Source organism: Geospiza fortis, unplaced genomic scaffold (genome assembly GCF_000277835.1).
Source record: "Geospiza fortis unplaced genomic scaffold, GeoFor_1.0 scaffold121, whole genome shotgun sequence".
Classification (NCBI taxonomy): Eukaryota; Metazoa; Chordata; class Aves; order Passeriformes; family Thraupidae; genus Geospiza; species Geospiza fortis.
This window is the reverse complement of record NW_005054346.1, coordinates 3,424,164-3,451,154: the sequence shown is the minus strand read 5'-3', so window position 1 is coordinate 3,451,154 and position 26,991 is coordinate 3,424,164.

The window sequence follows — 26,991 nt, the reverse complement described above, 5'->3', positions numbered from 1 at the left end:
TTAACAAAATATATTTCTTATTTAAAATCTCAATGTGTAAAGTCATTTGAGAGAACAACCCCACATTATTCAGGCCATCAGAATCTGCAGCCATGGATTTTCTGCACAGAAAGTCACATTAGAGTAGGGTGGGAGTTTGGGTACACAAGAAATGTGAGATCAACTGCAGATAGGTTAAATTGCTATGCTACTAAACAGTTTTTAATGAGAAACTCAAAAGGCAATTTAGAACAAAAAAGGCGTACATCAAATACGGACGTGCAAGCTGCATCAAAATCAAATACAGAATAGGCAAATTAAACATATTTGGAAAATAGAACATTATTACTGGAATGATGAATATTTTCAAAGTATTTCTTGATGGACTTCACAGTTCAAAGACACTTATGTCAAAAGTTAAACATTCAAACGAAAGCAAAAGTCTATAAAACTGAGCTATGCTTCTACGTTGCTGTTCCTAGAGTTTATGTTCAGTATAACTCACAAGGATTGCTACTCCCTATCAGATATTCTCAAGCGAATCGGAGAGCTTATAAGAATAAAGCAGAAAAGAATAAAGTAGGATACAGAATTCTTGCTTACATTGTCTTCACAGGCCATTTAATTATTTTACAGGTCATTGCAATCTGCATATATTTTGCAAAGGTAATATTAGATATGGTCATATTCAGGTTCAAAAGTGCCTTTTATAGCCCAAAACTGAATGCTGTAGTTTAAAAAATAAAATATGAATGCATCAAATTGTTATAGTTTAACTTGAAACTATTCTTTTTTTTCCTGTTCTCATAAAAGACAAACTTGCACTACACACACACACAAAATCCAAATATTCTGAAAAGTTTGCTTATATTACTATTGTAACTGCTGGCACAGAGCTCTATCCCAATTAGACCTTAAGGAAATGTACTGTCCTATTATCTGAGTGTGTTTTTGGAAATGGCAATCAAAGAAATATTCTAACATGAACAAGTGTTTCTAAGTGCTAATTATTCATGGTATCACTTGCTGATTGGTGCCTGCGGCCATGAAAATTTATTTCTAGGCTGTATTTACAGTAAAACCAAAAGTGCTTAGTGGCAAGTAGCTTAATCAAATTTAAGAACAGCAGACAGATAACATAGGAGAATTTTTTTTTTGTTGCTTTAATCCTCTCATTTGGTTTTGAAACATAAGGCCCTGTTCACTTCATTTAAGTCTCACAATGACTGGAAGCCTGATCAATCTGTCTTGTGTCTTCTTAGGGTGAAACTGCAATTGAGTGGAAGCAACAGATGAACAAAGCCCACATTCAAATCTGTAGCTCATTAAAATAACGTTAAAATAGGGTAAAATCGCAATTGTAAGTGAATTGTAGTTGGCTTCTTTCAGCTACATACATTTGATTAATAAACCATACATTCATTAGCCATGAACCACTGGTCTTTAAAGTAAATTTAAATGAATGACCCTGCTTTTTTGATCTTCAGACGGTTTTGAAAACAGTTATGAAATAAAGCTTAAAAAAATAGGTCAAGGGCTGTTTCCTACAAGCCAAAGAGCTAATGGGATACAATCCGTCAAATCCCATAATCAATTCAAATTCTGATACAGAAACTTAGAAAGCTGCAAGTTTACAAGAGACATATTGTAAAACAGCTTTTCAAGAGGGAAAAAAAAGAAGTATTGTTAATTTGCTTTAAACTCACAAGCAGTTCAACACTTCCAAGAACATTTAAAAAAATACTGTAAGAAGGCAACCTTAATTAAGGTTATAGCAACTCAAACAGCAATGAGAGAACATAGGGATGGAAGAAACCCTGTAAGTCATGAAGCTGAGTATCCTGCAGGAATTTACCTCAGACCATCCTGTTCAGAAAGTTAAACAAGGATGATTCTGCCTTGAAACATGGGTAGAAGTTAAACTAGTATTTTTATACAGACTTTCTGTCAAGGTCATAGAATGGCTTGGGCTGGAAGGGAGCTTGAAGATCATTGAGTTTCCACCCCCCTGTCACAGTCAGGAGCAGCTTCCACTAGACCAGGTTGTTCAGGGCATCATCCAAGGTGAGGCCTCACAAGTGCAGAGTAGATGGGCAGAACCCCCTCCCTTGATGTGCTGACCATGTTCCTTTGGATGCAGCCCAGGATGAGTTTGCCTTTCTGGGTTTGTACATGCACACTGCTGCCTCATGCCCAGGTCTTCATCCACAAGAACACCCAAGTCCTCCTCTGATGAGCTGCTCTCAATGGCTTCTCCCAGTCTGTACTCACACCTAGGACTTACCCTGACCCAGGTCCAGCACCTTGCACTTCAACTTATTGAACTTCAGGGGTTTCCCTTGTCCCACTTATCAAGTTTTTCCAGGTCCCTCTGGATGGCATCCCATCTTTCTCTGGTGTCACTTGCACCACTCAGCTTCATGTAATCAGCAAACCTGCTGAGGGTGCACTCAATCTGTCTGCGTCATCGGGAAGATACTGAAGAACTCCAGTCCCAAGACCTATTCCTGAAGGACACCTCTCATCACCTGCCTCCACCCGGACATAGAGCCACAGACCTCAACTCTGGCTGCAACCATCCATCCAAATCCTTATCCACTGAGTAGTCCATCCACCAAAATCATGTGTCTCCAGTTTGCAGATAACGATGTTGCGTGAGGTGCCATATCAAAGGCCTTATGGAAATAAATCTAAATAAATTATATCTGTCAGACTTTCTTCATCAACCATTGCCAGCGCTCCATTATAAATGGTCACCATATTTTCCAGGCACAATTTGCCATTGGTAAATGAGTGGAGGCTGCCTTGGATTATCTCCTTGTCTTTTATGTGCCTTAGCACATAATTAAATAAAGAGTAAAGCTCTGTCCCATGAACAGAAATCACTGTTAGATGATAAAAAGAGTTACCAGGAATTGCTCCTAAAGAACATTATTTTATTCTAGGAACACTTTGGTTTTCCTGGGAATTCATCAGTGGTTTCCTTTCCACTGGAATAACTACAACTGTCTGTCACCATTTTTTTAGGAATTCTGCATGGTCAAGACTCAGGCTGAAGGACATGGTGACAGCTGGAATAAACCATTGTTAATCCCATACCTCACAATAAATCACCAGGTCATGCTTTTGAAGAAGATGAGCAAGAAGGTAATTCCTAACTCAAATTCAACACTAGGCCTAACATCTGAGCCAGCTAACCACCAAATCTGCTTGATATTTGCCTGTCTCCCTAACACCACTGAGATATCACTTCACCCTTCTTGCAAACTCTTTATTATACTAGTTTTACATTTCAGGGATTCTCTCTGAAGCTGTAACAGGAAAGAATTTAGACCCTGATTTATCTGTCTTAAATTAAAGCAGTCAGTAAGGATCCTCATCTCCCTGCATATCCTATACAGCACATGCAAAGAGTAGTTCCTAGTGTGAGTGCTAATTCAGGTGCTATGAATTCCTCTCTAGAGATACCTGTCTTACCTCCACAGAAGAGGGACAACTGCAGTCTTCACTTCTGTGTGGTCAGGTGCATAAACTTAATATGGGTGAATGTATCTTACACTTCACTTATCAGAATTCCACATTTTATTTAAAGATGAGTTTGCACCACAATCGCTTTAGGCTGGTAGCGACATGACAACAAGTTTCGAGCCTCCATCCCGTGTATCAATGAAGACAGTAAGTACTCTGCTTTTGGCTATATGTTGGTTTCAGATTAAATTTTAGGTACAAGAATGTAGGTATCTAAAATTGCTTCATCTCCCTGTATCCAAATCAGTACCATCAGTAGAGCTCGAACTGATTTATTTCTCCTGAAGTAAACAAGCAGGGCTCAATTCAGCTGCCTCAAGACAGGGGTCTATCCAGTACTGTGGGATGCTCCACGGTATTTATTCCACATTCACACATGGTGGCAGGTCTGACACTGCCATGGATGGAGAATTACATCCTTCTGGGCCCACAGCTGGAGGCCTCACAAGACAGACATCTCTGTTTAGGAAAATGAATGGTGCCCTTTATGTCTTCATTACAAGTGTGTCCCTGCATCATAAATGATTTCCACAAAACCATTAACAGTATCTCAGGAGAGATGACCAGGGAGAGAACAAAAACAGAGTACAAATACACTGGAACTGGTCTCATTGCCAATTTAGATGTGCCAGAAGCTTGAAGTATTCAGCACTCTGAGGTACAAATATCACCACACTCAAAAAAGGAGTCTGTGCATGTATCCCACCAAGCCCCAGGCAGGGGTCATGCTGAAAACTGGACATCACATATGGACTATATGGAGCAGCAGAGCACTCCCATTCACATGGCAGCACTGATTTTATCCTTTAATAAATCAAACACTCTACCCCGTTTTCTGGCAGTAGCTAAATAATGTCAACACCTATTTTTGGAAAAGTTACTGCAACTGAGGCAACCATTTTTAACTCTCCCTTAGAACATGCCACAACACAGTGATTCTCTGAAAGCAAATTATCCAGTCTGATCAAAAAGTGTATCTCAGTTCAGCTGGGCATGGGAAGTCTTGAAGTTAAACTCATTTAACATTTTTCCTACACTGGCAGCATAAAACAAACCAATCAACTTTAGTGAAATTTCTTACCAAACTAAGGAAATAGTAAATGTTACTGCTAAGCCTATTTAAAAGAAGCTAAAAAACCCTGTACTTTTTTCTTTTTAATTATGCCAAGTATTTATTTTACTACAGTTACCATCCATTGGTAGCTACTGTTATTACAGCATTCTTCATCAGTACTTTACATTTGTGTATTCAGTGCAGGAGAGAAAATGGCTATGAAATATTAGTAGAGGTAAATATTCATAAGTTAAAAACAAAGTGATGGTAACAGAAAGTTTTTGACCTAAAATCTTTCATATTCTTGACCTGTTTTGATACTTTTCTTTTGTATTTATTTAATGCATGAACTCTGTTAATTTAACTGTGGTACTAAAATTAAACTTCAATTCACTCAATGCTGGAATTAGAAAGCTGACATGTTGTTTAAGAAGAAAGCCTTTACTTCAAGCTGAAGGCAGAAAACACATTCCTCTTTTGATACTGATTATCACTATACATATTGAGGACTGAACATGCAGTAATTGTCTGCAGTGAGTACTAAATATAAAATTCGTTCAATAAATTTATACACAAAAGTTTCCATGTCTTTAGAAGTATCACCTACTTTCCCAAATAGATAGGAACTGAAAGGGCATAGACTCCTCCTAATTAAACAAGAGAAAGTTACCAGAGAGGCACCCTCACTTCAGGAACACAGAAATAGCTTCCATTTTGTTGGTGTCCAGCTCTGTTTTAAGGGCTGATGCCACTCAGTTACACGAGAGCCACAGAAGTGCAGCCGCTCAGAAACCACTTTCACCAGTTTGGAATTAAACAAAGGACAGATGAGGAGATAAAATAAAGACTCCATCATCAAATGAAACCTAAAACAAATATTAGGAAGGGAAAGGTATTTTCTGAGATGACTGGGATACATGACTTGGAAGTAACTAAAGAATTGGATGAACATGCCAGGACAAAGCTTTTTATAGGATGTCCAAATAACCAGAAGCAGTTTCCTTTTTTTAAAACTTATTTGCAAGAAAGTAAGACAGTTTTTCTCTCAGTGTGAATGGGTTCATACTTGTTGGCTTCTTCTTGGAAAGTTAGAAAGATACTTTTCAAGACAAACAAGTTTCTGAAGAAAAACTAGAAAGGGAAATTTTGCATGATAAATTGCTGCATAAAACTCCATACAACATCCATAAAGCACAATCAAACTTCATATCCAAACACTGAAAAAAAGGATTAAAATTCAAGAATAGTCTGCTTTGAAAAAAAATCACTGTACTAATCTTTGTTGAAATAAATACATTCTTCATACAAATCATGAGTTACACAATATGATTATGTCTACTTCCTCCTAATTTAGCCATTAGGAAGAAATTCCCTTACTGTGAGGGCAGTGAGGCATGGGAGCAGTTTGCCCAAAAAAACTGTGGCTGCCCCATCCTGTAGGAATTTATAAAGTTAGAGGGTTTTACATTGGTGGGAAAGAAAGACAGGCTTCAGTGCAGCAGAGTTATAGATATTGCTGATGCATCTTGTTAAGCTGCAAGAAGACGTGAGGAATAGAACAATAGACTTATGCCTAGTGTTTCGAAACAGCTTTCTAAGTTGCAAAAAGTTTCTAGATGCAAGGTTGAATTTTATGAATAAGGTTTTATGCTTTGTCTTCTTATGAATGAACAAGCAAGCATTGTTTTAACCCAAGCTACGTGTGCTTATGTTGATTGGTTAGAATCACTGTCAATATACTTTTGCTCTGTGTAATTGGCTGAGTATGTAGTATCTTGTAACAGCAAAATTCTTTGGCTTGCTAGCTGAAGTGAGAGCTGCTCACATCTTCCGTGTAAAAAATCATGTATGAGGCTGATGCTGAAGAATAAACAGCTCTAGACGCATTCCAAAGCAAGTTCTGTCCCATTCGTGTCTGTATATAGCTAGCCAGTGCACATCCCTGGAAAGTTCAAGGCCAAAGTTGGATGGGGATCCAAGCAGCCTGGTCCAGTGGAAGGTGTCCCTGCCTATGGCATGGCAGGGGCTGGAATTAGATTATCTTTGAAGTCCCTTCCAACCCAAACTTTCCATGATTCTATGATTCTGTGAACCAATATTTTACATTCAAAAATTAAACCAGCAAAACCAGAAATTCTCAATCTATCTGGAACTCAGCAGAGTATTCCAATAGTCACAAGCAGTTCTGGAAGCAGCTGCCAATGCCAGTACTTTACACACTAAAAAGAATAATTCCTATGGGAAGGAGGATATTAGTGAAGGACTTAAGGGACTGGCTTCAAGGTTAGTTAGATTTAAAATTTCCACCCACAAAATACTAAATATAAATGTGAATGTGAAGTCAACTCACTGGCAACAAAAAGAAGCATCAGAAACCACAAAGATGAAATGTGGGACATCAGCAATGAATGACCTGTTAACCTTAGTTGAGAGGTGGTGCAGTTCAGGACAGGGACAAGAAGTGCTGGGTGCTGTGCTTCCACAGCTGAAAACACAGAGGGGGCCAAGGACCAAGAGCTGTCAATTTTTTCAAGTAATGAGACCTCCAGATACAATAGTACTGTCAGTCCACACACTGTCAACAGAAATTCTTGTATCACCCCCAAAAAAATCTCTGATAAAGCCTCACCTAAAATGTAAAAAAAATTTCACGGGCAATAAAATAAATGAATAAATTGATTGATTGGTATGGTATGGTATGGTATGGTAGGGTACGGTACGGTACGGTACGGTACGGTACGGTACGGTACGGTATGGTATGGTATGGTATGGTATGGTATGGTATGGTATAGGAGTGAGACTGTTCTTTGGACAAGGACTTACTCATCACAGTAAAACTGCAGCTTCCTAAAACTAAACTGGGAGGAACTGGAAAGTAAAACCAGCAGATTTAGTTAAGCTAGTATAAAAGTGTAGCAAAAAATTACCTATTAGCCTATTTAGCTAATTTTCAGAGAAGAAAGAAATCTTATTCTATGGGTTTTAGTAGCTTTTTTCATCTTTGTCTTTTTCTTCTCTAAACCACAAGTCAAGAAATTTGTTTGTGTCCTTACTAAGATGAAATACCTATTCAAGCAGTTCATTTTGTAAGCTGAATCATCTGGAGAAAGATATAAACCAACAAACCCAATCTTCCCCATTTTCTAAAATTTGTAGTAAAATGACAGCTTGCCCCAGGAAGAGTGGAAAACAAATCACTGTAAGAGAAGTCCTTCCACGTCACAAATTAGGCTTGATAAATCAGATGCCTTGTCATACAAGTTTTGAATTCATGTGCCAAAGTGGGGGTAGCAGGCAGGTCTGCCTTCCCACCGTGGTGAAAACCTGTCTCTGCCTGAAGTCCATGGGCGATGTGAGAATTCTTAGCCATCTGACAGCTAAAAACGTGACCCACCTTCAAAAAAGAAGCATATGGCTTCCAGCACCCAATTCTGACAACATTTTGTCCTTATTCCAATTTTGTGCCAAATTCTCTAACTCTACTACATTTTCGCCTAACATATTATTCACCTTGTGAAAGGATGTTAATCAGTATCATTGTCAAAATGCTTCTCTGGGAAGAGAAATTTCCACCAGGAAAAGGAGACTGCTTAAAAAGCATTTTAAGGGATGTAACAACATGTCCTAAAACAAAAACAAAGAAACCAAACAAAGAATAAAACCACAAACCCAAAACCGAAAACTAAATAAAAAATCAAAAAAACACCCAAAAAACCCAAAAAAGCCCCCACAGATTCAGATTTTTATAGTAATGCAAACTATCATCTGAAAGGGAACAAAGTTGAAGGAGCTTTGTTTCTGTGTGCCCATTCCAAAGAAATATTATTAATATCAGACTATTTCCATGTCTCCTATAGGATGCAGAGAATGTGAGTCTTCACTTGGTCTAAAGAAGTAATTCCCATTTTTCCCCTACAGACACACAGTACTAATACTTCTGCATTATGGTTGTTTGCATCTCTTTTACAACCCATATTCACACTTGATTGTAATGCATGGTAGACCTGTGGGCATTGTGACCAAAGTAGAATCTAATCCAACCTGAGACTACAGGTGAATGATTCCCTTCAATAACTGCAGCATAAAATCACAACCCTGCAACTTCACCCAGCTGCATCTCCACAGTTCTTCTGTTGAACACTGGTAATGAGAAAAGGTTAAAGTGCAATACACCAGCGACATATTATTTTTCCAAGGCTCTGATTTCTTTCTATGTATTTATATTGCTCTTGATCAGAAGAACTATAACCAAACACTGATATCATGCAGCACCTGTTTATGTAATCCCATTCAAAGTAAAGCAGATCAAGGAATTGCACTTGGTAAAAATCTCTGTATTGACCTGAACTGTAATTTCATTACACCAATATTCATCAAAGCTAAATACTACTGGAAGTAGGCACTGGAGTTAATTGCTCAAGGCATATAGCAAAAGGACTGCAATACAAGCCCATGTCCAGAAAACTGTGTGAGAGCAAAAAAAAAAATATATTAAAAGCAGAAGGAACCCGCTACTGCTTGAGAGAGGCTGGGGCTCTTTCAGCAAAGGAATGGGCCTTATCAGTACTTTGTGCAGCGCACAGCTAAAAAGCATCCTTGAGCAGATGACTTCAGACTCTACAACACAGGATGATGCAAACACAGCCCGGAGTCTGACACAAAGAGTGAACATTTCAGAGATGTGACAAAGAAGTCCCCGAGAGTAAACAAAAATTTCCAGGATTCCTCCACTCCACCCTTTCCAGGAGGTGCAAATAGCAGGCGTCTTGGCTCCTCACCATCCCTGAACTTCGCTGGTGGTGCAGCATTCCCTCTGTCTCTCTCTTGCTCAGAGGTTTGGTCCTCTGGCAACCAGCAAGTAGGTGTCTGATACATTTTTTTTAACTTCATGGCAAGGATTGCACTTTGTTAATACTGCCAGACATATATGATAGCTGTCAAGCTGGTGAGTTATTTTAACACTTGGAGAACTGGCTCTGAAACAGTCAGGTAGCAAAATGCTAATGAAAAAGAAGCAAATGAGTCAAATCAAGTATGCTGCACTGTCTGTCTTAATGTTGCTTGGACGTCTGGAAAGAAAAACAAGTCTTTCTACTGGCCAAATTCATTTTTATAACACCCAAGTGCCTTCCTATAATTCACTGACTCACCTCACTCACAGGTCTCACCCCTGGATATAATTGCAGATGCAGTATTTTTTTAAGTACTAGAGGTTTTATTTCTTCTACTCACCTCCAGTTTCTCTCTGTGGAATTTTCCTGCCAAGAGCCATGAACCTATATGCACTTAGAAGGGTAAAAGTTTCTGAAGAATATTACTCTTCAATATTTAGGAGAAGGAAATGCTTAGAATTGTTGTATACACTGCATGTGCCTGAAAAAGAAACAGCAATGCAGAATTTTGTCCTCTCACTGGAAACTGGATACTTCTTGAAGCTTGTGCAATTTACTGCTCATCTGCTTCACCACAGTTTTTTTTTCTCCAAACAACTACATGATTGAAGACTTCATTTACAAAAAAACCCAAAAACAAAACAAAACAAAACAAAACAAAAGCCAAAAAAAACCCAAACAAAAAAAAAGCGGGCTAATCTGGAGCAATAACAGCAATAACCATCTTATTCAAGGAAATCAAGTAGTTTTCTTTTTCTTTGTATTAGAGTTACTAGTCAATTGACAATTCAAAGTGCTGCAGCAACTGGACATTTATACATCATGAAGTGTTCTACAAACTATTAATTCAAACAAGAAGGAAGCTCAGGAAGGAAGCACTCACATATACTGCTAAGAAAATGACTCCCAAATACATTAATGATGGTGCCAGGGCAAAAGGACAATGTCACTGTTTTTACTTGTGTTTTTCACTTTTTACACAGAGGCTGACAGTGGTTTAGTAACAGTTTAAGTTAGGCTGGGGTGTCCCTTCATTAAATTATGCAAGCAGCCTGAATAGAGAGTACATATGAAAAGCTGCTCTGAGCTGTGAAAAGAAACATGTTGCAGCTGGTGCAGGTGATCATCTTTTCATCCAGCCTGCCATCCTTTTCTTGTTTGCTTCCTTCCTACATGCACATATATATCACTGTTAATTTTAAAAAGACATATCCTTGAATGTGTTCCCTCTGCAGATTCTTTACTACTTCAACGTTTCCATCCATGGATCACAAAGTGAAAAGAAATAAAGATTCTTACACAAAAAAACTAATATTAAGCTTTATGTGACTGTGATATGAGTCTTAAAGACAGAAGTCCCCTAACCACAGTTGTTGACAATAACACTTTCTACAGCATAATCACAACTTAATTGTAAGTTTAAATTTTGTAATTTCACAAATAAACAAAAAAGATGTATCTATGTATTGTAATTGGCTGATCATACAAATACTTATTAAATATAAACACATATGCTTTTGTAGATTTGTTAGAAAGATTCGTTAATTGCTTAATGAAAGATGTCTTTCAGATACTAATTCCTTCATTTACTTCGACAGATTAAATTTTATATGAGGAGATATTAGCATGCATGCAATGAAGTGACAAGGACAACTAAAAAGCTTAAAATGTTAATGGATGAAGTGCAGCTTTCTCAGTTACTCCAAACTAAAAGCTATAATCTTCATTACATGCACTAAAGATCATATTTTCCTCTGCTTTCTGCAGAGATAAGACAGCTATATTTAACAGAGAAACGAACATCACAATATGTTTCGATTCAGCTGCTATATTTTCATCATCATAAATAAATTATGAAAACTTGAAACAGTGCATGAATGATTCCGCATAGAAAACAACAACAAAAATGCAATTAATTTTTATAGAAGAGAAAATTGATAGTTGACATCCAAGCAATCCAATTGCTTCTATATTTCATCGCAGTAGCTTTAGGTAATTATCTTCTTGATAATCTCTCTTCACAATGTGCTTTCAGAAAAAAAAATAAAAACATAAAAAACAATTGGCTTTAGTTACTAAGGCACTACAGGGTTAATGTCAACCATTACTGTAAAAAGCAAATTGCTAGCAATACCAACAGTCCAGATCCTTCCTTTTTGCTGTAGACTGAAGTTCAATCTGGCATCATCTTTTCTCTGTCCCCAGTAGGGTGCAGGGAGCCCTCTAGCTTCCATGTGGGATTCCTACTGTGGTACATATTGGCCGACATACAGCTGCTCTAAACAACTATTTGCATCTACAATGCGGTCATCCCACCACCTTCTTTTCAGATCAATATGATTGGGACAAACAATAGTTTGATTTTGATTGCTCTATAGTACGCTTGGGTAGAGCTGCTGAATGCAAGCGCATCGCTCAGAGACAATGGGCTGGTTCATCATCCAAAGCGTCCCTTTTCAAACAGCTGCCTCTGCCACACTCACCCTGACAAACGTCCAGAAAAACAGATGGTTTCAGCATTCATGGGCAGTTTAGTGAAAGCCCTAGAGTCAACTATTCAAGACATTTTATCATCTAGCTGATAATAGAGCACTGCTTGGAGATAAAAATTAAAAATACATTTAAAAACTCTATTAATTCGCACCCACGTGCAGCCCCTCTTGCACATACAGAAAACAACTTCCCCATGCCCTGTAACACTGCAAAGTGCAAGCACTAAAGGAAGCTTGAGTCTTAACTCCTTCTGTGGAATAGAGGCACCACTATGAAAAATGACGATCTGCAAATCTCACCAACCACATATACTGCAATACCCATAAACAAAAGCAATGAATTAGTAATTGAATGAGAAGTTTAACTTTGAGCTGCCTGAGGTTTGCTGTTGTATTAAACCAGGTCCTGCTATTTTTTCTTTTTTTTTCTTTTTTTTTTTTTCTTTTTTGCTTGTGTGTATCTAAGAAACAGAGATATTTTTTGCTTGTTTTTGTCAGGCTAAACCACAAATGCTTTTGAGGCATTATATTGAGAAGGGCACAGGCTGCACTATGATATAAATTCTGCTCATACTTACGGACAATCACATAATTTCCAACCAAGTCACCAGTATTAAACAGCCTCCCAGGCAAAGAAGCTGTGCTATTAAAAAGCTGAGGGTCTGTGCTTCTTTGAACATGGCTGTGCCACACTTGTCTAGAGGGACATGAAGGACAATGGCTCCTCAGCTCCACCAGCCACAAAGCCTGACCTAGAGATGAGAAATGGGAAGTATTATCCTTCTGGGCTGTCTGGGCAGTGTTATCTTTCACAGGATGCATTACTCCAATTTGCTCCACAAATCCCTACACCTTTGGGGAAACTTAAATTCCTTTAAGTCCCACTGAAAAGTCTAACTCTTCTTGAGGGTGGATAGAAGGATTTGTCTTCTGTGAAAAAATGGTGTTATATTTATTATTCCTCACTTAACATTTTAAAAAGATTCATTATTACTAATCTATTAACTTGTTGGACCACATGATTTTTCCACAGCAAAGATAAATGCCATACTTGCTTTTTAATAGCACTGCATTAGTCCAATGAGCTGAGCTGCTGCACAGTCACGCTCACTCTAACTCTGCTTTTCAGTGAAGCATGTGGGACAGAATCTTGGAAATGCTAGGAACTTTCTGGCAGCTGTATGCAAGTATGTGTCACACAGCTCTAAAGAAAAGCAAACAGAAAGAAAGGGTCAGTAATCATCTTTGCCAATGCCTCAATGTCTAAAAGATACAACTCAGCAGATGTATTTTAGAATTGAAAAATAGTCATAATAGAAAGACAAATCTGACCATATACTGTGAATGTGAACTTATTTTCTTCTTTAAAATGTTTGTTTTCTAAAAACTTTGGGCTTAATCTATTGCTTTCAGCTCAGGGAAATGATATTCTGAATCCAATCAGAAATCTCCAGCAATGAAAACTTTACTGAAGGAAATCCCTGAGTGATGAGAGATGGTACCAACATGTAAAAAATGAAGATATTTTTGTCCATGTCGCCATGCACAAATATAGTCATCATGTATAAAGTAGCTTTTCTCTACACTACTAATGATGTCAGTTTTGAACATGGCCTTGTATTTTCCCAATAAACTCTTCCCTCTGAAGCCACTTCTAGTGTCTGCTTCCTCTTTCAGAACTTCTCCCATACCTCTGCTATAAGATCAGCTATGTGTTACTGAGGTGAGCATGTTCATTGGATTGATGACATTACAGTTAGGACTTAAAAAACAGAACTCTCAGACACCTCACGAGATTGTTTAACCCCTCTGCTGCATAAAAAGGGGCAAGGGGCAGAAATATTCTACACAAAACTAACTCCTTGAACCTTTCATTTTAAATCATACTTTTAAAATTCTTGATTTCCTCATGATTTCTTTTGGAAACTCTCCAATTTATCTACATCTTTCTTTATATGCAGTCCCCAAAACTGGATTCAATACTCCAGCTGAGGCCTCACCAGCACCATATGGTACAAAATAATTACTTCCCATGTCTTACACTTGACACTCCTGTTAAAGAATCCCGAAAAAAGAGGTGCTTTATTTGCAATAGCATGTCCTTTGTAAGTTGTATTTCACTTGTGATCTCCTAAAGCCCCAGACACTCCCCTGCCTTCCAATTACTTCTACCTTTTGTCTTTATGCATTTACTGTATTGTGGGCAGTATTTTGTCCTTCTTTTCCAAAAATTCACCTGGTCAATTTTTACATAGATGCTTCTGAACCAATTCATTACTCCAAAGTGTTGCAAACCTCCCTGCCTGCCCCGCCCGACTCTATGAAAAAAAGGAAGTGTATTTTCTCATTAGCATTCTGAATGATGGATTAGATGGACCAGAGAGCAGAACTTTCTGTGGAAGAGCCCACTCAGCAAAGCCAGGTGAGGCACTACCAGTAACTTCTCTTTGAGAACACTTTTCAACTGCTTTGCAGCCACTTATAGCGATTTCATCTAGGCCATATTTTTCAAGCTTGCTTATAAGAATGTCATGTTGGACAGTGCCAAAAGCCTCACAAGTCAAGACACATCACATCTCCTAGTTCTCTGTTATCCACTAGGCCAGTTACTCTGTCAAAGAAGGAAATGAGATTGGTTTGACACAATTTGTTCATGACAAATTCATGCTGGCTGTTTTTTATCACCTGATTATTGTCTAGGTGCTTATGAATTGTCCTAACATTTCTCTGAGGGATCAAACCAGGGCTAAACTGGACTTGGCAACTGGAAAAAGGAGAATCCAGGGAATTAATGACAAGCCCAACTTTCTTCAGCCCTGCCATGCTGCTTCTGTTCACATTAAACATGGCTTACAGCTTAAGATCAAACCAACAAACCTGGTCAACTTCTACAGTAGGACCCTCTTGCAGTTAAACACTCACAATACATTGCTACAGTGCAAGAATCATTTAGATCTACAAGAATAATTTAATCTAATTATTGTCTAAGAAGCTGCAGGGCTGAAATCCTACTCCCACTTTCTCCAATAAGGCCAGGACTTGGTCATGCATCTTGGGATGAATTACCTCAGACTTCTGCTGCTCAGACTTCAAGGCTGGCTTTAGGTCTCCTAGTGACACATTATTGCAATATGCAGACAAATACTTAGTTTCTTAGCACATTTAAAATGTTACCCACTCAGTCACATTAAAAGGAGTCTTCACATTGCTTGTAACAGCCTTTGAACCTGGCTTCAAACAGCCTTTGAACAAGGCTTCAGAACACAAAATTTATCATCTTTCTTTGTTTTCCTAGCCTCTTTCCCAGAAAGGTCCTGACCTTGTTTGAGATTTTGAGTGGTACTGCAATAAGAGTAATAAATATTATGGGAAAGTCATAAATCCCACCTCAGCTTAGAGAATGAGAATATGTTGTGAAATCGGGGGATATTTAGCCAGAAAAAGAAAAAAAAAAGTGGGGGGGGAGGAAGCAGCAATCTGGGAGCATTCTCTTGCCAAAAAAAAACAAAAAAAAACAAAAAAAAGCAAAAAAAAAAAAAAAAAAAAAAAAAAAAAAAAAAAAAAAAAAAAAAAAAAAAAAAAAACCCAAAGAAAAAAAAATCACAAAACAAAACCCAAACAAGAAAGCCCTTTCCCTCTCAGGTTTTTCCTTTCCAGTTTAATGTTTCCCTGGTCATCTTTCGCAATTCTTTATATTGTCTTAATATTCAAGTGAGCTCTTTCTCATGCACGTATCTTTATGCAAGAGATAAACAAGAAATTATTTTCTTCCTCCTTTCTATCACTTCTTTTCAGCCTTCCTCTTACTTTTTTTCCTATTTACTCCTCTCAGTTTCCAACACATCCATCCTCCCCCACAGACTCATCTCTCATCCCCTGTCACACCTTTTTTTTCCCCTGTCTTACTGTGTAGGAACTATTTCTCAGTTCCCTTCCCTAAGTCTTTTTAACCGTCCAGATTTTCATACAGGTATTAAACTAAGTGTTGCACATCATTCTGCAGCTATGCCTGGGATATCTCAATTCAGCTTGCCATGCTGCAGTTTCCATTCATGCCTGCTACAATACCTCTCACCCTCTGCATTGCAGAGGTTACAGGGTTACACGAGAGGAGTAACAGGGCAGGGCCATGGAAGCAGCTGTGCCAGCACCTCTGAAGGCAAGCCAGCCCAGATGGAGAACACTAAGCATGAGAACTCACAGCACTGGATGTGGCTTCACCAGGAGCCTCCACAGCCCTGAAGGACAGCTCACACTTGACTCTGGTCGTGGCTTTCCTCAGCCTTGTTTAGATGAGTGATTTTGCAACTGCTGGAGACCCCAGGTGGTCCAAATACCACTTCTAAGGAGGATATGGTAGACAGCTAACATATGCTACATGGCAGCCTACATGTACCCGGGCCCCCAGTCTTAAAAAAACCCCAGATAAGCTAAAACAGCACTTCTAGTTTGATTTTTTTTAGGTTTTTTTTTTACTGAAAACATTCAGTAAGACCTTGTTCCAGTACTCCTTCATTCATGAAAATCTTTGACCTTTTTTAGAGCAGTCCATTCCTGTTCTCCTCTGTTTCCTCTATGGCCATCTGTTTGTCTTGTTTTCATGATGCAGTTTCTTGCAGGAGAAAGTATTTCAGGCTTTTACCATGCTCAGCACTTATATAATAATAAATAGGATTGCATTTAGAGGCAACACTTACGAAAAAAATAGATTCTCTAATCTCTGTTTACTTTGTGAAAAAAAATAATTAATGTAAAAAATTCACTTAAGAGTTTGTGTATAAAAGTATCATTTTGTTTAAAGTCTGTCCCAGTGTTAAACTGCATAAATGGATTTTCCACTGCTTTTATGACAGCCTTGTAGTCCAACACAGGATATAAAAGTCATTAGAGGAAAATATAACAGTAGAACTACAGAAACTGGCAAGGTAACATAGAAATAGAAACATTTCCTGAAACTACTAGCTCTATTTTTTTATGAAATTACTAGGTTTCAAGTTGACGTTGTCAGTGCAAGTAATCTTGAAATTTACACTACAGTAGTTTCACTATCTCAATTCAAACACAAAAAAATTAAAGGAAAAGGTCATTTTTGAAAGCTTATGCATTAAAATGTGGAAACATATTTGCTGGCTTGATTAAGGTTATTTCATTATAGACAGAAAAAACATATTTTAAATTAAGACCCTTATGGTTTGAAATATTTTGCTGCAGCATCATCACTGGTACAGAACAATACACAATGAAGTATTAGATTTTCCATCCAGTCTGAGTGCTGTGAAATCCATGAACCTAAAAGCATGAAGCAGAAGGTTCAGATTTTATGCTTAGTATTTCGTAGGAAACATAACACTGGATCATTTAGGAGTTAAGTACAAGATTAGACTAAAGTATATCCTGTAAATTTTGTATATGGTATAGGCCGCATATGGACAGTTCTTCCATCTGCCTAAACGACTTCAACGAAGACACAAGTAGATAAAATTGAAGTTAATTTAGTAACATGTACCCACATGATAGCAAGTCCAATTTTGATTGAAATCATTTGAGGGTTCTAACATTTGCATCTCTTCAATCAGCTTTCATTTCTTACAGAGATTCATCATCTTAGTATCTAGCTGGATTGCACAAAAATATGGACCTCCATTAATTTCTAGAACGAAAAATTGAAACTAATCCCAGAGACCATCTGGAAGGCATGAGTAGCAGGAAAATTCAGCTCCTTGTCTGTAAGGCCACAGCTTTTCTTTAAAAAGAACAAAAAGTAATCTTTGGTTAAACTTGGTTTCATTTTCAGCTGCAGGTGTGACTCAAAGACCTCAACATCTCATTCACACACCTCTTGCTCATAACGGGGGCAACGCAGCACCCAAACTCAGAATTCCAAAGCCCATGAAGTTGAAGCTGGTAACCAACATCTTTCAGAGTATTTGTTTCTTCTAGCTGGAATAGTTCTGAAATCTAACAAAGACTTTCTATTGATGGATACAGAGAGGACAAAGTGAATGCAAACCACATATTTTAGGACAAATCTTCAAACTATTTTTGATCCTAATTAAAGGTGTCTATGTGAACATCAACCTTGCCAGAAAAAAATGGAACTGTCAAGTCAGAGAAAGAAATGGTAGATGACATGACCCTTGTCTCCTGTTACTGCTTCTTACATGTGTAGCTTCACTGCAGCAAGTTTGATTATGAATATGAGTTCATATATGAGTATGCACACTTACAGGCAAAAAAAATTTCTAGTATTTTACAGAATCAACATGTATTTTTTTATCATTCATTCTCTTTAAGAATAAACCTCATTACAAGGTTTTAAATGTGATATATCATAATAATATTAAGTGTTTATATTAATGTGTTTCCAGAAAATACCCTGCCTACATTTTGTTTCAGGGCTAAAATGTATCTGGGGGAAAATGAGCTCATTCAAAATAAATGCTTCTTTAAATCCACTTTAATTTTTTCTGTTGAGCTAATCAGATATGACACTGATTTTACCCTGTACTCAGAACCTGTTAGGTATTCTGTCCAGCTGAAATACAAACACTGTTTCAATTACAAAGGAAGGCAGGTAGAAATTAAAAGAGGCATTGCTCCTTTAGGTTTAAAGTCGCTTGGCTAGTCAGATCTTCAAGAAGAATCTCTGTTACTGAGTTGAAGATTTAAACAATCGTGACTTTCAAGAGTATGTTTCCACACCATTAGTGATATAGTAGTTCACATCAGAAAGAACGACTGCATTTTACAGAATTCAGCAGAGAAATTATTCTTATCTAGTACTTGGTAGAGGCAATATTTCAGTTTTTTTATGCCATGGTTTTTACAATCTAAACACAGAAATTAAATGCCTGTAGTCATAACTCATATCCTCCAATTGCTTTAAAATGGACATTTAGCTCCTCAAAGGGGTTGACAATGTCTTTTTAAATTACTACTGCTGATTTATAACACGGTGATATGACAAAGTAGACTTACACTCCTCAAATCAGAAGATAGAACAAATACTCTTTGCACATAGTAGCGGGCAAAGGTTCTTCAGAAATAAAATATGCCTGCCCTCTACTGACCATCTAAGAAACTCTTTTTTTTTTTAACAATATTTGCACCAGTAAAATTTTAAAGGAAATTTTAAATTTCTTTCCTCATTTAAACCGTCTCAAAACATCACATCTCCAAATGAGATTTCCAATCTCCATGTACTTGTTGCATCCCTCCAGAAAGCTCAAAGCGTGTTGGTTTGCACAATATGTTACACATATCCAAATATTTTTTCTTTTTTTTTTGTTTTCATTCACTGGTCCCTTGAGAAAGTCGAGCAGAAAGAATGGAGTAACCCAGAGTTTAAAATCTGAGTGTCTGCCCAGAATTGCTAATGTAAAAGACTTCTTTTTTTGCAGCAGCTGTTATAAATCAAGAAGCAATTGTACCTGGGACATTCACACAAAATAAGTTTTATCCTCAGGAGATCTTAGAAAAACACAAAAGTGTTTGCAAAATTCATTGGATACCAAATTTCCAGGGTAATTTTAATTCAGTTTGAAACACTGTGCACATGTGCTATCAGAACGAATAGTTTTTAAGAGTAGGAAGAAAACCAAATTCCTGGTTAGATACATGTGGCCATTCTGCCAGAGACACACCAGGGCACATCTGGATTAGCTGTCTCCTTTTGAGTTGCAATTTGTATAATTTGTCTTACTGAATTGTCTAATTAGACTTACTGAAAAGGAGATGAACCATGCTTTAGAAGTGCTCCCCTCCCCATATTGTACATGCAATCAGATGAATCTTGGGGAAGGTTCTCTGCATTATTTACAGAGAACACCAACAAACCACTAGCAAACACAGCTCACAAGGAGGAATGAAAGGAACAAAGGAAATGCTCCTCTCCTGGCAAATCCAAGGACACAAACAAACAGCTTCAAAGTGCAAGAAGAGAAGTTCAGTCCAGAGCAGATTTTACCCTTGGACTCTGGGGATTAATGGCATTTTAGACACTGAAGTTACCACCATTCCTTTTGGGCTAGGTGGGACCAGTATTGACCCCAGCATGTGCCAGTGCTAACTGCTGCTGTTTTCAAAAGCTTACAGAACTTGTTTGTGGACAGTCAATATGAACAAATTAGGCTATAAACTCTACACAGACCAATTTTTCCTGTTTAGTTCTCCATGTGGGCACTCAAGGACAGGAAATCATCCACAGCACAAGCTAACCACCTGAACTCAACAGGTGGACCTAAGGGTCAGGCTGTCCAGTCTTGACACTGCTTTTAGCAGTGATTTCAGCGAAAACTTACCCAGACCAACTCATAAGTGCTCCGAAGAGTCAGAGACTTAATACATAATTAAGCCATTACTCTTGCCATTGAAAATATATATTCACTAGGTACAGTCCTGTGCTAATGCAAGGCCTACTATGCTTTATCTTTTTCAATAATGCTGACTTCCTGTAGTCACCAGAAAGTGACTTCCCAGCTTGGAAACATTCCAGTCCAAGTTTTCATCACCCTTTGAAGCAAGTTGCCATCTTCAGAAACTGCAGAATAGCTACAGGCACAAAACCCTGAACCAGTATATAAATAGAATAGTGGTGAATCTGAAAAAAAACTTCCATTGAGTAAATAGTTTTCTTTTCCTATTTATATCCCTAGCTAACCTATGAAGAAGAAAAGCAACAGAAGAGATAGTTATCCACATGGCTTATTAAGACCTTATTAAGGTCTTAATAAGCCATGTGGATAGCTATCCCTTTTCTGAATATCTCTGTCTCTATATAGCACACAAAAATATAGAGAATATGTACAGGTATATATATTTCCCCATAGCAATAATAATCAATAGCTACATTTTTATGGAGATGCACACTGATGGTGCTTCTGCTACTGCTGCTAGACAGCTGCCTAATACTTGTGGTTTGCAAATATCAACTTCCTGAGGATGAACAAAAAGAAATATCCCTGGTGTGGAGTATTTTAAAAATGGAGTCACACGCTCATGAGTGAAGTTTAAAGAACAAAAGCTTTCTTTCACAATCAACTTTCCACCTATCTGGGCATTTGAATATTTTTGTCATCACTGCCCTGTTTTGAAATCTTTTTCTACTGGGAAGCTGTGGCTCTGCTCTGGAAGTCCACACAGCATCATATAGCCAGTGGAAGTGAGTCTCTGTAGAAAGGAATGTGGAAAGGAGAAGACACACTCACAATACTTCTATCATCTACTTAAACATGAACTTTCAGTAAAAAAATCATAATGATAGTAGTGACATTGTCAAATATGAACAACATAGGTTATACTCATATTAATTACCTCTGGTTCTTAAGATAGACCAAAAGTTCATGACAGAATATGCTTCAAATAACAAAAAAGTCATGTTGACCAAACAGTGATCATAGATAAAGCATATATGATCCTTCCCACATAAGCCCAAAAAGATTATTTATGCATGTAGAAACAACAGGCAGTAATTAATCCTCACAGTATTTACGGCAAAATTAAATTTCCTTTGGGAATTTTTCATCACTCTTTCTTTAAGAATAACCACAAGCAAAAAAGGTTGGTATTTTCCCTTTCACAAAAATTAATAACAACCCTTTAAAAACCCTAACTACAGAAACACTGAAAAACAGAGTCCAGAGACATCTTCAATATCTATTTCTTCCCCACCAACTTTGCTATAGATACCATAACAGAGACAGATGCACAGTATCAAGAAAAGCACTCTGAGCGCTGCCGCTGCCAGACTATTGAGCCTCACAATGTACATAAAAAAGTGTTACCCCTGAGGCAAATAAACATAGCAAACACAGTCCTCCAAGAAATACTACACAGTATTGGAAGTTTTATGCTATATTTAAATCTTGTCCTCTCCTTTTAATAAGGAAATATTGATACTGAGAGAGAAAATTACTCTTCCTGATAATTTAAAACAGTCTGTTGATTTTCGCAGTAGGACTGTTAAGTGTCCTTTTGAAGTTACTTAATCCACAGAGTCTCACAGAGACAGGACATATCTTTGGAGATGGAGGGTGAACTGAGCAGAAAGACTCAGCTCTCTTGCTGACACTAGAGAATACCACATTGCCTTGTCTTGGAGGTAAAGGCCTCTTTCACCTTATCACGAAGACAAGAGACGCTGGGGTCTTGCACAGTCAGGAAACATGGGGTTTTGCAAGTGGAGGTGCTAGGGAAAACTTAGGTACAGCAACCAGACACCATCTCCTAATGAGACAGACAATCAAAGAAGGAACACTAACCTCTGCAATTTATTGTTGAACACTTCCCAGATAAAAAAAAAAAATAAAGTCATCTCTTTAAAAACATCTTTAGCACTTTCATTTTACTTGCATAACAGGTCACAAAACTAATTGGTGTAATGCCCTGTCTTCAAAACCAAAAAGATCTATCATGGTAGCTTTCACTTAATGTTAGTTTTGTTGTTCAACTCCTCCCTTTTCCTTCTTCATTTCAGCTTTCTGAAACCATCTGCTTTCTGTTAAGATGAATTTTTAAAATCCTCTGAGCTGCTCATATGAAGCGAGTAAAAGTTGGGTTTTCTAAAAGAGGCCGAGATTTGCAATGTAAACAACCTATATGCAGCTTATATCTTCATTCAGGTTTATAGCAAGTGGGTGGATGCATTGCATAACTACACTTCAGGAGAGGTAATTAGGTACTGAAATATGCATTTGCTTGTGTAGTGAAGCAAGTGCACTAACCCATACAAACCTGCTTATTTTTGCGCTCATAACCGTGTTTCTCTACCTTCTAAAAATGTGATCTCTTATGAGAATGAGTATTCAAGGTTATAAGGGCTCACAAATCTCTTTTACCACTGCCTATAACTTCTGAGCTTTTCTGTCTCCAGTTACTCTTCACCAATTAAGAGACTGTAGAGCCCCACGGAACGTATTTCATGCGGTTAGCTGAGGTTGAAAAGGTTTATTAACTGTTTCATAAACATTAAGAAATAATAATACCATGGCAAACTGTGCCTGATTTGCTTTCTTTAGGTGCATTATATAGCAAACAATCCAGCTGCAGGCCAGAGGCAGCCTAGCTGAGCTTACACAAGAGGGGCACTTGCCAAGATGGTCTACAGGCGGGTTGCTGCCCCAGAGATGCACGGAGCATCACACGGCCTTGTTTAGACAGTGGTTCTCTTCCCATTGTGTTGGTTATTCTTGAGAATTAATTGAGATGCTCTGCAGATTGCAATAATAAGACAGCAAACTAATAAATGTTAGGATGCAGAGGCCAGTGCCCGTTATCTGATCCAATGTATGGGGTTGCCATGGATTGGCAATGGATCAGACACAGCTCCTGCGGTACCTGACTGTGACTGCACAGCCTAGCCCCATGCTAGTCCAGAACCCATTCACTTCCTTTAACAGCATCTTTAAAGTCTCAATCCATGCCTCACTCCCCTCATCAGTGGGTTATGGTCAATAATGCTGTCTAGCCCACATTACTGTGACAAGATCATCAGAAAGGAGGTGAAAAATGATTGTACAACATTACTAAGTACTGCTTTATTCTTTTTTGAAGTAGATGGAGCATAGATCATGTTAGCACTTTAATCACATATATGTCTTTTGCTCTGACACACTGGCCTAGTTCAGCCTAAAGTTAGTGATAATGTTTCTATGTATCTAAACCCCACTAAGAAATCATTTAAGGTCTTTTGCTTTTAAATACAGACAGCTACTTCTGTTTTTCCTGCAAGGAGTGGATCATATTTGCAACATGGTTTGTCGCTGATCACCTTAGGAGATCTCAGCAATGGTATTCAGACATTGAAGGCAAAGGACAAGCTCATATCCATTGCTGAACCACAGGTTTACACAGAATCTGCACCTCTAATCTTGGTTTGGAGAAGAAATAGTACAAGAGGGTTGACTGCATTTTCAAAATTTGAATCAGTAGCTTGCTACTCAGCCCTGGTGAGGCCACAGCTGAGTACTGTGTGCAGTTCTGGGATCCACAGTACAAGAGAGCCATAGAGCTCCTGGACCAGGCCCAGCGTCTGAAAGGGGTCCTCCTTAATGTGTGAAAATATCTAAAGAGTAGGTGACAAGCAAAAAGACAAGAGGCAACAGGCAGAAACTGATGCACAGAAGTTCCACCTGAATATGAAGAACTTCTCTACTGTGCAGATGAGCAATGGAACAGATTCAGAAAGGTTGTGGGGTCTCCATCACTGGAGATACTCCAGAACCACCTGGACACAATACTGTGCCATGTGCTCTGGGCCGACCCCGCTTGAGCACGGAGGTTGGACCAGATTACCCTCTGTGGTCCCTTCCAACCTGTCTGATCCTGTGATTCTGTGGCTGTATTGTCAAATGCAGACGTGGAAAAGTCAGTCATGTGGTCTGTTCCACAAATGATGAGCACAACAAGTCTGACTCTGAGAAAAGAACAGCAGCTCTGAGCAAATGATGTCAGCATGGTAAATATAGCTCTCCAGAAGAGAACAACAAATCCTAAAAGGTGATATAATCTATGGTCCTGGATCTGCACCCCATTTAGTTATGCATTAAATATACAAAATCTGAAGAACTGTAAAGTGTCTGAGTTATTAAAATGTCTGTGGTGTGATGTATCTCAGGAGACACTCAAAAGGTTACAAGCTCAAGCACAAGGCAAAGCACTCCTTTTGCCACACTAATTGGTCAATGTAAAAGCACTGAAGTAGGTATGTCGTGCTTTCAAAGAAAAAATCGGTAGTTGTGGAGAGGGAGTTGTTAATAAATCTGCCCTTTAATAAGGATAGCCTATTACAAAATAATTTGTAAGTATATTAACCTGTAAAAGCAAATTGCTGGTGGGTTAATGGGTTTAAAGACCTTGTTAGGGAGAACCATTAAATATGTAAAAGAGTACTCACAATAAGGAAAGGCTGAAAAGTATAGATGGAAGTAAAGACTGCATTTTTTTCCATTACATCAACAGCACACTTGCTGGTACAGAAGACAATAATTTATGACAGCATTTGCATTTTGTTGCCCGTTTTATAAATTTTTTAGCCCTTTTTCCCTCTTCAAATTATGTGTAGAAAAACCCCACCTTCCTTTTTAGCACATACACATTTTTTCATGGTTTTAGGTATAAATACACATTCTTTCTCTCTGAGAACTTAATGGATGACTGGAAAATTGGTGGGACTGTAACATCAGAGGTTTGAGCCTCACCAATGTGCAAAACAGATTTCTAACCACACTTCTGAATGCTATTTTTCGTTCAGGCCCAATTAATTAATTCATTCTACAAATTAGATTTTTACAATCAGACCAGACACTTCCTGTTAAACTATGCCTTATGTAACTGAGATCTTTATTCTGGGATATTCAAGAATTCTGGCAAGGCATATTTTTTACCACAAAAAGGTCAGTCAAGTTCCTAACACATATTTGACAGGAGGGGAAGTGAGGATGACTTAAGGACTGGAAATCTAAAAACAGGGAATAAAGAACAAGAATGCTGCAATACACACTTAAGTTTTAAGGTGAGTCAAAAATAAATACTGACCCAGGAACCCCAGACCTGACAGCTGAGGAGATTCTCACATATAATGCAAACAGTGTAAGGAAATAGATGAAGGAAGACAAGCACGAAGAAAGAGTCCAGTGACACAGACGTGATAGCAATTAATCAACTAGCACAGTTTTTAGGTCCTAACTCAAAGCTGAGACTTTTCTCCTTAATATTCATCCCATGACACAGACAAAATGAACAGGCAGCTAAAGACACAGGCTGTGTAGGCACTCCTGGCCCGTAAGTTTGTTATTTGCAGCATTTATTGCTCAACCCATTACAAAGGCCACTTTTCCTGCAGCATTCCCTAAAGCTCAAAATGTCTCATATATGCTTTGCCTTTTTCCTGGGAGTATTTTCTGAAGAAAGACACACCATTTCCCTGGAGCAGGCCACTTGACCACAATTCCCGCTGCCAAGGGAAAACACTTCATTTTCTCTTTTTTCAGTGTTTTGTGCAAACAGATGAAAACAAGAAAGAGGCTCAACATAAAGTAAGTAAACCCCAGAATTAACATCAGAGTAACTTCAGTTACTTCAGTTGTTCTGATAGAAAACCATAGTTAATATTGTCATGTAAAGATAGCTGTCTGCACCAAACATGAACATCCTCTGACCAAGCACTGTGTTCTGATTTCTCTGCAAGTGGAGAAGGGAGATAGAGAGATGCCATTCTTCATGGCATGGTTCCAATACCAGAGCAATCACCAATATATATTGAAAGGAAGGTAGTGAATCATTTTTTGCTATGAAAAGAAATGCTACTTTGCCATGAATTCCTTTGTTAAAACAAAATTTATTTAGTTTCCCTGTTTTTAACAAGCAAAATGTTCTACGATGGTATTTTAAAATTTGCTTATGCAAATTCAAAGGAGACCTCTTGGACACACTTCATCATTTCAAAATATACACTTTACACCTAAGAAAATGTATCAAAGCCACAAATGCTTTGGTCAAGAAGTTTCACCCCTCTTGAATTGACTGATGATATCATATGTTCTAGGAATATTTTTATCATCTGGCATGTTGCTCGGCACCATATGGCACAGCACACTGACAAGAGAGAAAGGACTAGTTTTAAATATTATATATATATAGGTAGATAAAAATAAATGTTACACTTCTATAGAAGTATAAAAGCACTATTGCCCATTTCTGTAATTCTTATTACAGTAGGGGTTCGTTGTGGAAGGTATGTTTTTCATCCCCACATTGAAATACAGAATTACAGAAGCAAAATGTAGAATCGTTTAAAAAAAAATAAATGCAACCTCTCAAAAAGAGCTTGAACTGAATGCAACACTTTTTTTCTCACTTAGCAATGCTTCTTTTTCCAAGACTTGTAATTATTGTAATAATGACATATTAACCCTTTCTCATGGAATTAATTTCATGCAGTTAATTCAGATAGACAGGTTTTATAGTCACTTATAATTTCTATATAGAGCAATAGCTCCAGTTCTTTCAGTGCTGGAGGGGATAAGTCTGCTGGTTTTTCCAAGAAAAC